The sequence below is a fragment of the Falco peregrinus genome, chromosome 3 (genome assembly GCF_023634155.1).
Source record: "Falco peregrinus isolate bFalPer1 chromosome 3, bFalPer1.pri, whole genome shotgun sequence".
NCBI classification, from domain to species: domain Eukaryota; kingdom Metazoa; phylum Chordata; class Aves; order Falconiformes; family Falconidae; genus Falco; species Falco peregrinus.
Genome location: NC_073723.1, coordinates 208614 through 222569, shown reverse-complemented (window position 1 = coordinate 222569; position 13956 = coordinate 208614).

The window sequence follows — 13956 nt, the reverse complement described above, 5'->3', positions numbered from 1 at the left end:
TTGGTAGTTTTTACAGTACCCCGGTAGGCAGCTGAAAGGCACCACAAAACTTGTTCTACCTGCTTTCTGGGCTGAGATGGGGATCGGCTGAGTTTTGGACTCGGCTGGTGGCAAAATGTTCCAAACACACCCCATGCACAGCTCCACCGGGGAAGGTGCCAGAAACGAGTTCTGTTGGTAGTTTTTACAGTACCCCGGTAGTCAGCTGAAAGGCACCACAAAACTTGTTCTACCTGCTTTCTGGGCTGAGATGGGGATCGGCTGAGTTTTGGACTCGGCTGGTGGCAAAATGTTCCAAACACACCCCATGCACAGCTCCACCGGGGAAGGTGCCAGAAACGAGTTCTGTTGGTAGTTTTTACAGTACCGCGGTAGGCAGCTGAAAGGCACCACAAAACCGGTTCTACCTGCTTTCTGGGCTGAGATGGGGAATCGCTGAATTTTGGACTCGGCTGGTGACAGAATGTTCCAAACACACCCCATGCACAACTCCACCGGGGAAGGTGCCAGAAACGAGTTCTGTTGGTAGTTTTTACACTACCCCGGTAGTCAGCTGAAAGGCACCACAAAACTTGTTCTACCTGCTTTCTGGGCTGAGATGGGGAACGGCTGAATTTTGGACTCGGCTGGTGACAGAATGTTACAAACACACCCCATGCACAACTCCACCGGGGAAGGTGCCAGAAACGAGTTCTGTTGGTAGTTTTTACACTACCCCGGTAGGCAAGAGAAAGACACCACAAAAGTTGTTCTACCTGCTTTCTGGGCTGAGATGGGGATCGGCTGAGTTTTGGACTCGGCTGGTGGCAAAATGTTCCAAACACACCCCATGCACAGCTCCACCGGGGAAGGTGCCAGAAACGAGTTCTGTTGGTAGTTTTTACAGTACCCCGGTAGTCAGCTGAAAGGCACCACAAAACTTGTTCTACCTGCTTTCTGGGCTGAGATGGGGAACGGCTGAATTTTGGACTCGGCTGGTGACAGAATGTTCCAAACACACCCCATGCACAACTCCACCGGGGAAGGTGCCAGAAACGAGTCCTGTTGGTAGTTTTTACAGTACCCCGGTAGGCAGCTGAAAGGCACCACAAAACTTCTTCTACCTGCTTACTGGCCTGAGATGGGGAATAGCTGAATTTTGGACTCGGCTGGTGACAAAATGTTCCAAACACACCCTATGCACAGCTCCACCGGGGAAGGTGCCAGAAACGAGTCCTGTTGGTAGTTTTTACAGTACCCCGGTAGGCAGCTGAATGGCACCACAAAACCAGTTCTATCTGCTTCCTGGGCTGAGATGGGGAATCGCTGAATTTTGGACTCGCCTGGTGACAAAATGTTCCAAACACACCCCACGCACAACTCCACCGGGGAAGGTGCCAGAAACGAGTTCTGTTGGTAGTTTTTACAGTACCCCGGTAGGCAGCTGAAAGGCACTACAAAACTTGTTCTACCTGCTTTCTGGGCTGAGATGGGGAACGGCTGAATTTTGGACTCGGCTGGTGACAGAATGTTCCAAACACACCCCATGCACAACTCCACCGGGGAAGGTGCCAGAAATGAGTTCTTTTGGTAGTTTTTACACTACCCTGGTAGGCAAGAGAAAGACACCACAAAACTTGTTCTACCTGCTTTCTGGGCTGAGATGGGGATCGGCTGAGTTTTGGACTCGGCTGGTGGCAAAATGTTCCAAACACACCCCATGCACAGCTCCACCGGGGAAGGTGCCAGAAACGAGTCCTGTTGGTAGTTTTTACAGTACCCCGGTAGGCAGCTGAAAGGCACCACAAAACTTGTTCTACCTGCTTTCTGGGCTGAGATGGGGATCGGCTGAGTTTTGGACTCGGCTGGTGGCAAAATGTTCCAAACACACCCCATGCACAGCTCCACCGGGGAAGGTGCCAGAAACGAGTTCTGTTGGTAGTTTTTACAGTACCCCGGTAGACAGCTGAAAGGCACAACAAAACCAGTTCTATCTGCTTACTGGCCTGAGATGGGGAATAGCTGAATTTTGGACTCGGCTGGTGACAGAATGTTCCAAACACACCCCATGCACAACTCCACCGGGGAAGGTGCCAGAAACGAGTTCTGTTGGTAGTTTTTACAGTACCCCGGTAGGCAGCTGAAAGGCACCACAAAACCAGTTCTATCTGCTTCCTGGGCTGAGATGGGGAATCGCTGAATTTTGGACTCGCCTGGTGACAGAATGTTCCAAACACACCCCATGCACAACTCCACCGGGGAAGGTGCCAGAAACGAGTTCTGTTGGTAGTTTTTACACTACCCCGGTAGGCAGCTGAAAGGCACCACAAAACTTGTTCTACCTGCTTTCTGGGATGAGATGGGGATCGGCTGAGTTTTGGACTCGGCTGGTGGCAAAATGTTCCAAACACACCCCATGCACAGCTCCACCGGGGAAGGTGCCAGAAACGAGTCCTGTTGGTAGTTTTTACACTACCCCGGTAGGCAGCTGAAAGGCACCACAAAACTTGTTCTATCTGCTTCCTGGGCTGAGATGGGGAACAGCTTAATTTTGGACTCGGCTGGTGACAAAATGTTCCAAACACACCCCATGCACAACTCCACCGGGGAAGGTGCCAGAAACGAGTTCTCTTGGTAGTTTTTACAGTACCCCGGTAGGCAGCTGAAAGGCACCACAAAACTTGTTCTACCTGCTTTCTGGGCTGAGATGGGGAACGGCTGAATTTTGGACTCGGGTGGTGACAGAATGTTCCAAACACACCCCATGCACAACTCCACCGGGGAAGGTGCCAGAAATGAGTTCTTTTGGTAGTTTTTACACTACCCTGGTAGGCAAGAGAAAGACACCACAAAACTTGTTCTACCTGCTTTCTGGTCTGAGATGGGGATCGGCTGAGTTTTGGACTCGGCTGGTGGCAAAATGTTCCAAACACACCCCATGCACAGCTCCACCGGGGAAGGTGCCAGAAACGAGTTCTGTTGGTAGTTTTTACAGTACCCCGGTAGTCAGCTGAAAGGCACCACAAAACTTGTTCTACCTGCTTTCTGGGCTGAGATGGGGAACGGCTGAATTTTGGACTCGGCTGGTGACAGAATGTTCCAAACACACCCCATGCACAACTCCACCGGGGAAGGTGCCAGAAACGAGTCCTGTTGGTAGTTTTTACAGTACCCCGGTAGGCAGCTGAAAGGCACCACAAAACTTCTTCTACCTGCTTTCTGGGCTGAGATGGGGATCGGCTGAGTTTTGGACTCGGCTGGTGGCAAAATGTTCCAAACACACCCCATGCACAGCTCCACCGGGGAAGGTGCCAGAAACGAGTTCTGTTGGTAGTTTTTACAGTACCCCGGTAGGCAGCTGAAAGGCACCACAAAACCGGTTCTATCTGCTTACTGGCCTGAGATGGGGAATAGCTGAATTTTGGACTCGGCTGGTGACAAAATGTTCCAAACACACCCTATGCACAGCTCCACCGGGGAAGGTGCCAGAAACGAGTCCTGTTGGTAGTTTTTACAGTACCCCGGTAGGCAGCTGAATGGCACCACAAAACCAGTTCTATCTGCTTCCTGGGCTGAGATGGGGAATCGCTGAATTTTGGACTCGCCTGGTGACAAAATGTTCCAAACACACCCCACGCACAACTCCACCGGGGAAGGTGCCAGAAACGAGTTCTGTTGGTAGTTTTTACAGTACCCCGGTAGGCAGCTGAAAGGCACTACAAAACTTGTTCTACCTGCTTTCTGGGCTGAGATGGGGAACGGCTGAATTTTGGACTCGGGTGGTGACAGAATGTTCCAAACACACCCCATGCACAACTCCACCGGGGAAGGTGCCAGAAATGAGTTCTTTTGGTAGTTTTTACACTACCCTGGTAGGCAAGAGAAAGACACCACAAAACTTGTTCTACCTGCTTTCTGGGCTGAGATGGGGATCGGCTGAGTTTTGGACTCGGCTGGTGGCAAAATGTTCCAAACACACCCCATGCACAGCTCCACCGGGGAAGGTGCCAGAAACGAGTCCTGTTGGTAGTTTTTACAGTACCCCGGTAGGCAGCTGAAAGGCACCACAAAACTTGTTCTACCTGCTTTCTGGGCTGAGATGGGGATCGGCTGAGTTTTGGACTCGGCTGGTGGCAAAATGTTCCAAACACACCCCATGCACAGCTCCACCGGGGAAGGTGCCAGAAACGAGTTCTGTTGGTAGTTTTTACAGTACCCCGGTAGACAGCTGAAAGGCACAACAAAACCAGTTCTATCTGCTTACTGGCCTGAGATGGGGAATAGCTGAATTTTGGACTCGGCTGGTGACAGAATGTTCCAAACACACCCCATGCACAACTCCACCGGGGAAGGTGCCAGAAACGAGTTCTGTTGGTAGTTTTTACAGTACCCCGGTAGGCAGCTGAAAGGCACCACAAAACCAGTTCTATCTGCTTCCTGGGCTGAGATGGGGAATCGCTGAATTTTGGACTCGCCTGGTGACAAAATGTTCCAAACACACCCCATGCACAACTCCACCGGGGAAGGTGCCAGAAACGAGTTCTGTTGGTAGTTTTTACAGTACCCCGGTAGTCAGCTGAAAGGCACCACAAAACTTGTTCTACCTGCTTTCTGGGCTGAGATGGGGAACGGCTGAATTTTGGACTCGGGTGGTGACAGAATGTTCCAAACACACCCCATGCACAACTCCACCGGGGAAGGTGCCAGAAACGAGTTCTGTTGGTAGTTTTTACAGTACCCCGGTAGGCAGCTGAAAGGCACCACAAAACTTGTTCTACCTGCTTTCTGGGCTGAGATTGGGAACGGCTGAATTTTGGACTCGGGTGGTGACAGAATGTTCCAAACACACCCCATGCACAACTCCACCGGGGAAGGTGCCAGAAACGAGTTCTGTTGGTAGTTTTTACACTACCCCGGTAGGCAAGAGAAAGACACCACAAAACTTGTTCTACCTGCTTTCTGGGCTGAGATGGGGATCGGCTGAGTTTTGGACTCGGCTGGTGGCAAAATGTTCCAAACACACCCCATGCACAGCTCCACCGGGGAAGGTGCCAGAAACGAGTTCTGTTGGTAGTTTCTACAGTACCCCGGTAGTCAGCTGAAAGGCACCACAAAACTTGTTCTACCTGCTTTCTGGGCTGAGATGGGGAACGGCTGAATTTTGGACTCGGCTGGTGACAGAATGTTCCAAACACACCCCAAGCACAACTCCACCGGGGAAGGTGCCAGAAACGAGTCCTGTTGGTAGTTTTTACAGTACCCCGGTAGGCAGCTGAAAGGCACCACAAAACTTGTTCTACCTGCTTTCTGGGCTGAGATGGGGATCGGCTGAGTTTTGGACTCGGCTGGTGGCAAAATGTTCCAAACACACCCCATGCACAGCTCCACCGGGGAAGGTGCCAGAAACGAGTTCTGTTGGTAGTTTTTACAGTACCCCGGTAGTCAGCTGAAAGGCACCACAAAACTTGTTCTACCTGCTTTCTGGGCTGAGATGGGGATCGGCTGAGTTTTGGACTCGGCTGGTGGCAAAATGTTCCAAACACACCCCATGCACAGCTCCACCGGGGAAGGTGCCAGAAACAAGTCCTGTTGGTAGTTTTTACACTACCCCGGTAGGCAGCTGAAAGGCACCACAAAACTTGTTCTACCTGCCTTCTGGGCTGAGATGGGGAACGGCTGAATTTTGGACTCGGCTGGTGACAGAATATTCCAAACACACCCCATGCACAACTCCACCGGGGAAGGTGCCAGAAACGAGTCCTGTTGGTAGTTTTTACACTACCCCGGTAGGCAGCTGAAAGGCACCACAAAACTTGCTCTATCTGCTTCCTGGGCTAGAGATGGGGAACAACTGAATTTTGGACTCGGCTGGTGGCAAAATTTTCCAAACACACCCCATGCACAGCTCCACCGGGGAAGGTGCCAGAAACGAGTTCTGTTGGTAGTTTTTACAGTACCGCGGTAGGCAGCTGAAAGGCACCACAAAACCGGTTCTACCTGCTTTCTGGGCTGAGATGGGGAATCGCTGAATTTTGGACTCGGCTGGTGACAGAATGTTCCAAACACACCCCATGCACAACTCCACCGGGGAAGGTGCCAGAAACGAGTTCTGTTGGTAGTTTTTACACTACCCCGGTAGTCAGCTGAAAGGCACCACAAAACTTGTTCTACCTGCTTTCTGGGCTGAGATGGGGAACGGCTGAATTTTGGACTCGGCTGGTGACAGAATGTTACAAACACACCCCATGCACAACTCCACCGGGGAAGGTGCCAGAAACGAGTTCTGTTGGTAGTTTTTACACTACCCCGGTAGGCAAGAGAAAGACACCACAAAAGTTGTTCTACCTGCTTTCTGGGCTGAGATGGGGATCGGCTGAGTTTTGGACTCGGCTGGTGGCAAAATGTTCCAAACACACCCCATGCACAGCTCCACCGGGGAAGGTGCCAGAAACGAGTTCTGTTGGTAGTTTTTACAGTACCCCGGTAGTCAGCTGAAAGGCACCACAAAACTTGTTCTACCTGCTTTCTGGGCTGAGATGGGGAACGGCTGAATTTTGGACTCGGCTGGTGACAGAATGTTCCAAACACACCCCATGCACAACTCCACCGGGGAAGGTGCCAGAAACGAGTCCTGTTGGTAGTTTTTACAGTACCCCGGTAGGCAGCTGAAAGGCACCACAAAACTTCTTCTACCTGCTTACTGGCCTGAGATGGGGAATAGCTGAATTTTGGACTCGGCTGGTGACAAAATGTTCCAAACACACCCTATGCACAGCTCCACCGGGGAAGGTGCCAGAAACGAGTCCTGTTGGTAGTTTTTACAGTACCCCGGTAGGCAGCTGAATGGCACCACAAAACCAGTTCTATCTGCTTCCTGGGCTGAGATGGGGAATCGCTGAATTTTGGACTCGCCTGGTGACAAAATGTTCCAAACACACCCCACGCACAACTCCACCGGGGAAGGTGCCAGAAACGAGTTCTGTTGGTAGTTTTTACAGTACCCCGGTAGGCAGCTGAAAGGCACTACAAAACTTGTTCTACCTGCTTTCTGGGCTGAGATGGGGAACGGCTGAATTTTGGACTCGGCTGGTGACAGAATGTTCCAAACACACCCCATGCACAACTCCACCGGGGAAGGTGCCAGAAATGAGTTCTTTTGGTAGTTTTTACACTACCCTGGTAGGCAAGAGAAAGACACCACAAAACTTGTTCTACCTGCTTTCTGGGCTGAGATGGGGATCGGCTGAGTTTTGGACTCGGCTGGTGGCAAAATGTTCCAAACACACCCCATGCACAGCTCCACCGGGGAAGGTGCCAGAAACGAGTCCTGTTGGTAGTTTTTACAGTACCCCGGTAGGCAGCTGAAAGGCACCACAAAACTTGTTCTACCTGCTTTCTGGGCTGAGATGGGGATCGGCTGAGTTTTGGACTCGGCTGGTGGCAAAATGTTCCAAACACACCCCATGCACAGCTCCACCGGGGAAGGTGCCAGAAACGAGTTCTGTTGGTAGTTTTTACAGTACCCCGGTAGACAGCTGAAAGGCACAACAAAACCAGTTCTATCTGCTTACTGGCCTGAGATGGGGAATAGCTGAATTTTGGACTCGGCTGGTGACAGAATGTTCCAAACACACCCCATGCACAACTCCACCGGGGAAGGTGCCAGAAACGAGTTCTGTTGGTAGTTTTTACAGTACCCCGGTAGGCAGCTGAAAGGCACCACAAAACCAGTTCTATCTGCTTCCTGGGCTGAGATGGGGAATCGCTGAATTTTGGACTCGCCTGGTGACAAAATGTTCCAAACACACCCCATGCACAACTCCACCGGGGAAGGTGCCAGAAACGAGTTCTGTTGGTAGTTTTTACAGTACCCCGGTAGTCAGCTGAAAGGCACCACAAAACTTGTTCTACCTGCTTTCTGGGCTGAGATGGGGAACGGCTGAATTTTGGACTCGGGTGGTGACAGAATGTTCCAAACACACCCCATGCACAACTCCACCGGGGAAGGTGCCAGAAACGAGTTCTGTTGGTAGTTTTTACAGTACCCCGGTAGGCAGCTGAAAGGCACCACAAAACTTGTTCTACCTGCTTTCTGGGCTGAGATTGGGAACGGCTGAATTTTGGACTCGGGTGGTGACAGAATGTTCCAAACACACCCCATGCACAACTCCACCGGGGAAGGTGCCAGAAACGAGTTCTGTTGGTAGTTTTTACACTACCCCGGTAGGCAAGAGAAAGACACCACAAAACTTGTTCTACCTGCTTTCTGGGCTGAGATGGGGATAGGCTGAGTTTTGGACTCGGCTGGTGGCAAAATGTTCCAAACACACCCCATGCACAGCTCCACCGGGGAAGGTGCCAGAAACGAGTTCTGTTGGTAGTTTCTACAGTACCCCGGTAGTCAGCTGAAAGGCACCACAAAACTTGTTCTACCTGCTTTCTGGGCTGAGATGGGGAACGGCTGAATTTTGGACTCGGCTGGTGACAGAATGTTCCAAACACACCCCAAGCACAACTCCACCGGGGAAGGTGCCAGAAACGAGTCCTGTTGGTAGTTTTTACAGTACCCCGGTAGGCAGCTGAAAGGCACCACAAAACTTGTTCTACCTGCTTTCTGGGCTGAGATGGGGATCGGCTGAGTTTTGGACTCGGCTGGTGGCAAAATGTTCCAAACACACCCCATGCACAGCTCCACCGGGGAAGGTGCCAGAAACGAGTTCTGTTGGTAGTTTTTACAGTACCCCGGTAGTCAGCTGAAAGGCACCACAAAACTTGTTCTACCTGCTTTCTGGGCTGAGATGGGGATCGGCTGAGTTTTGGACTCGGCTGGTGGCAAAATGTTCCAAACACACCCCATGCACAGCTCCACCGGGGAAGGTGCCAGAAACAAGTCCTGTTGGTAGTTTTTACACTACCCCGGTAGGCAGCTGAAAGGCACCACAAAACTTGTTCTACCTGCCTTCTGGGCTGAGATGGGGAACGGCTGAATTTTGGACTCGGCTGGTGACAGAATATTCCAAACACACCCCATGCACAACTCCACCGGGGAAGGTGCCAGAAACGAGTCCTGTTGGTAGTTTTTACACTACCCCGGTAGGCAGCTGAAAGGCACCACAAAACTTGCTCTATCTGCTTCCTGGGGTAGAGATGGGGAACAACTGAATTTTGGACTCGGCTGGTGGCAAAATTTTCCAAACACACCCCATGCACAGCTCCACCGGGGAAGGTGCCAGAAACGAGTTCTGTTGGTAGTTTTTACAGTACCGCGGTAGGCAGCTGAAAGGCACCACAAAACCGGTTCTACCTGCTTTCTGGGCTGAGATGGGGAATCGCTGAATTTTGGACTCGGCTGGTGACAGAATGTTCCAAACACACCCCATGCACAACTCCACCGGGGAAGGTGCCAGAAACGAGTTCTGTTGGTAGTTTTTACAGTACCCCGGTAGTCAGCTGAAAGGCACCACAAAACTTGTTCTACCTGCTTTCTGGGCTGAGATGGGGAACGGCTGAATTTTGGACTCGGCTGGTGACAGAATGTTACAAACACACCCCATGCACAACTCCACCGGGGAAGGTGCCAGAAATGAGTTCTTTTGGTAGTTTTTACACTACCCCGGTAGGCAAGAGAAAGACACCACAAAAGTTGTTCTACCTGCTTTCTGGGCTGAGATGGGGATCGGCTGAGTTTTGGACTCGGCTGGTGGCAAAATGTTCCAAACACACCCCATGCACAGCTCCACCGGGGAAGGTGCCAGAAACGAGTTCTGTTGGTAGTTTTTACAGTACCCCGGTAGTCAGCTGAAAGGCACCACAAAACTTGTTCTACCTGCTTTCTGGGCTGAGATGGGGAACGGCTGAATTTTGGACTCGGCTGGTGACAGAATGTTCCAAACACACCCCATGCACAACTCCACCGGGGAAGGTGCCAGAAACGAGTCCTGTTGGTAGTTTTTACAGTACCCCGGTAGGCAGCTGAAAGGCACCACAAAACTTCTTCTACCTGCTTTCTGGGCTGAGATGGGGATAGGCTGAGTTTTGGACTCGGCTGGTGGCAAAATGTTCCAAACACACCCCATGCACAGCTCCACCGGGGAAGGTGCCAGAAACGAGTTCTGTTGGTAGTTTTTACAGTACCCCGGTAGGCAGCTGAAAGGCACAACAAAACCGGTTCTATCTGCTTACTGGCCTGAGATATGGAATAGCTGAATTTTGGACTCGGCTGGTGACAGAATGTTCCAAACACACCCCATGCACAACTCCACCGGGGAAGGTGCCAGAAACGAGTTCTTTTGGTAGTTTTTACAGTACCCCGGTAGGCAGCTGAAAGGCACCACAAAACTTGTTCTACCTGCTTTCTGGGCTGAGATGGGGATCGGCTGAGTTTTGGACTCGGCTGGTGGCAAAATGTTCCAAACACACCCCATGCACAGCTCCACCGGGGAAGGTGCCAGAAACAAGTCCTGTTGGTAGTTTTTACACTACCCCGGTAGGCAGCTGAAAGGCACCACAAAACTTGTTCTACCTGCTTTCTGGGCTGAGATGGGGATCGGCTGAGTTTTGGACTCGGCTGGTGACAGAATATTCCAAACACACCCCATGCACAACTCCACCGGGGAAGGTGCCAGAAACGAGTCCTGTTGGTAGTTTTTACACTACCCCGGTAGGCAGCTGAAAGGCACCACAAAACTTGTTCTACCTGCTTTCTGGGCTGAGATGGGGAACGGCTGAATTTTGGACTCGGCTGGTGACAGAATGTTCCAAACACACCCCATGCACAACTCCACCGGGGAAGGTGCCAGAAACGAGTCCTGTTGGTAGTTTTTACAGTACCCCGGTAGGCAGCTGAAAGGCACCACAAAACTTGCTCTATCTGCTTCCTGGGCTAGAGATGGGGAACAACTGAATTTTGGACTCGGGTGGTGGCAAAATTTTCCAAACACACCCCATGCACAGCTCCACCGGGGAAGGTGCCAGAAACGAGTTCTGTTGGTAGTTTTTACAGTACCGCGGTAGGCAGCTGAAAGGCACCACAAAACCGGTTCTACCTGCTTTCTGGGCTGAGATGGGGAATCGCTGAATTTTGGACTCGGCTGGTGACAGAATGTTCCAAACACACCCCATGCACAACTCCACCGGGGAAGGTGCCAGAAACGAGTTCTGTTGGTAGTTTTTACACTACCCCGGTAGGCAGCTGAAAGGCACCACAAAACTTGTTCTACCTGCTTTCTGGGCTGAGATGGGGAACGGCTGAATTTTGGACTCGGCTGGTGACAGAATGTTACAAACACACCCCATGCACAACTCCACCGGGGAAGGTGCCAGAAATGAGTTCTTTTGGTAGTTTTTACACTACCCCGGTAGGCAAGAGAAAGACACCACAAAAGTTGTTCTACCTGCTTTCTGGGCTGAGATGGGGATCGGCTGAGTTTTGGACTCGGCTTGTGACAGAATGTTCCAAACACACCCCATGCACAACTCCACCGGGGAAGGTGCCAGAAACGAGTTCTTTTGGTAGTTTTTACACTACCCCGGTAGGCAGCTGAAAGGCACCACAAAACTTGTTCTACCTGCTTTCTGGGCTGAGATGGGGAAAGGCTGAATTTTGGACTCGGCTGGTGACAAAATGTTCCAAACACACCCCATGCACAGCTCCACCGGGGAAGGTGCCAGAAACAAGTCCTGTTGGTAGTTTTTACACTACCCCGGTAGGCAGCTGAAAGGCACCACAAAACTTGTTCTACCTGCCTTCTGGGCTGAGATGGGGAACGGCTGAATTTTGGACTCGGCTGGTGACAGAATATTCCAAACACACCCCATGCACAACTCCACCGGGGAAGGTGCCAGAAACGAGTCCTGTTGGTAGTTTTTACAGTACCCAGGTAGGCAGCTGAAAGGCACCACAAAACTTGTTCTACCTGCTTTCTGGGCTGAGATGGGGAACGGCTGAATTTTGGACTCGGCTGGTGACGGAATGTTCCAAACACACCCCATGCACAACTCCACCGGGGAAGGTGCCAGAAACGAGTTCTGTTGGTAGTTTTTACAGTACCGCGGTAGGCAGCTGAAAGGCACCACAAAACCGGTTCTATCTGCTTACTGGCCTGAGATGGGGAATAGCTGAATTTTGGACTCGGCTGGTGACAAAATGTTCCAAACACACCCCATGCACAGCTCCACCGGGGAAGGTGCCAGAAACGAGTCCTGTTGGTAGTTTTTACAGTACCCCGGTAGGCAGCTGAAAGGCACCACAAAACCAGTTCTACCTGCTTACTGGCCTGAGATGGGGAATAGCTGAATTTTGGACTCGGCTGGTGACAAAATGTTCCAAACACACCCCACACACAACTCCACCGGGGAAGGTGCCAGAAACGAGTTCTGTTGGTAGTTTTTACAGTACCCCGGTAGTCAGCTGAAAGGCACCACAAAACTTGTTCTACCTGCTTTCTGGGCTGAGATGGGGAACGGCTGAATTTTGGACTCGGCTGGTGACAGAATGTTCCAAACACACCCCATGCACAACTCCACCGGGGAAGGTGCCAGAAATGAGTTCTTTTGGTAGTTTTTACACTACCCCGGTAGGCAAGAGAAAGACACCACAAAACTTGTTCTACCTGCTTTCTGGGCTGAGATGGGGATCGGCTGAGTTTTGGACTCGGCTTGTGACAGAATGTTCCAAACACACCCCATGCACAACTCCACCGGGGAAGGTGCCAGAAACGAGTTCTGTTGGTAGTTTTTACAGTACCCCGGTAGGCAGCTGAAAGGCACCACAAAACTTGTTCTACCTGCTTTCTGGGCTGAGATGGGGAATAGCTGAATTTTGGTCTCGGCTGGTGACAAAATGTTCCAAACACACCCCATGCACAACTCCACCGGGGAAGGTGCCAGAAACGAGTCCTGTTGGTAGTTTTTACACTACCCCGGTAGGCAGCTGAAAGGCACCACAAAACTTGTTCTACCTGCCTTCTGGGCTGAGATGGGGAACGGCTGAATTTTGGACTCGGCTGGTGACAGAATGTTCCAAACACACCCCAAGCACAACTCCACCGGGGAAGGTGCCAGAAACGAGTCCTGTTGGTAGTTTTTACAGTACCCCGGTAGGCAGCTGAAAGGCACCACAAAACTTGTTCTACCTGCTTTCTGGGCTGAGATGGGGATCGGCTGAGTTTTGGACTCGGCTGGTGGCAAAATGTTCCAAACACACCCCATGCACAGCTCCACCGGGGAAGGTGCCAGAAACGAGTTCTGTTGGTAGTTTTTACAGTACCCCGGTAGGCAGCTGAAAGGCACCACAAAACCGGTTCTATCTGCTTCCTGGGCTGAGATGGGGAATCGCTGAATTTTGGACTCGCCTGGTGACAAAATGTTCCAAACACACCCCACGCACAACTCCACCGGGGAAGGTGCCAGAAACGAGTTCTGTTGGTAGTTTTTACAGTACCCCGGTAGTCAGCTGAAAGGCACCACAAAACATGTTCTACCTGCTTCCTGGGCTGAGATGGGGAACGGCTGAATTTTGGACTCGGCTGGTGACAGAATGTTCCAAACACACCCCATGCACAACTCCACCGGGGAAGGTGCCAGAAATGAGTTCTTTTGGTAGTTTTTACACTACCCTGGTAGGCAAGAGAAAGACACCACAAAACTTGTTCTACCTGCTTTCTGGGCTGAGATGGGGATCGGCTGAATTTTGGACTCGGCTGGTGACAAAATGTTCCAAACACACCCCATGCACAACTCCACCGGGGAAGGTGCCAGAAACGAGTTCTGTTGGTAGTTTTTACAGTACCCCGGTAGGCAGCTGAAAGGCACCACAAAACCGGTTCTATCTGCTTACTGGCCTGAGATGGGGAATAGCTGAATTTTGGACTCGGCTGGTGACAGAATGTTCCAAACACACCCCATGCACAGCTCCACCGGGGAAGGTGCCAGAAACGAGTTCTGTTGGTAGTTTTTACAGTACCCCGGTAGGCAGCT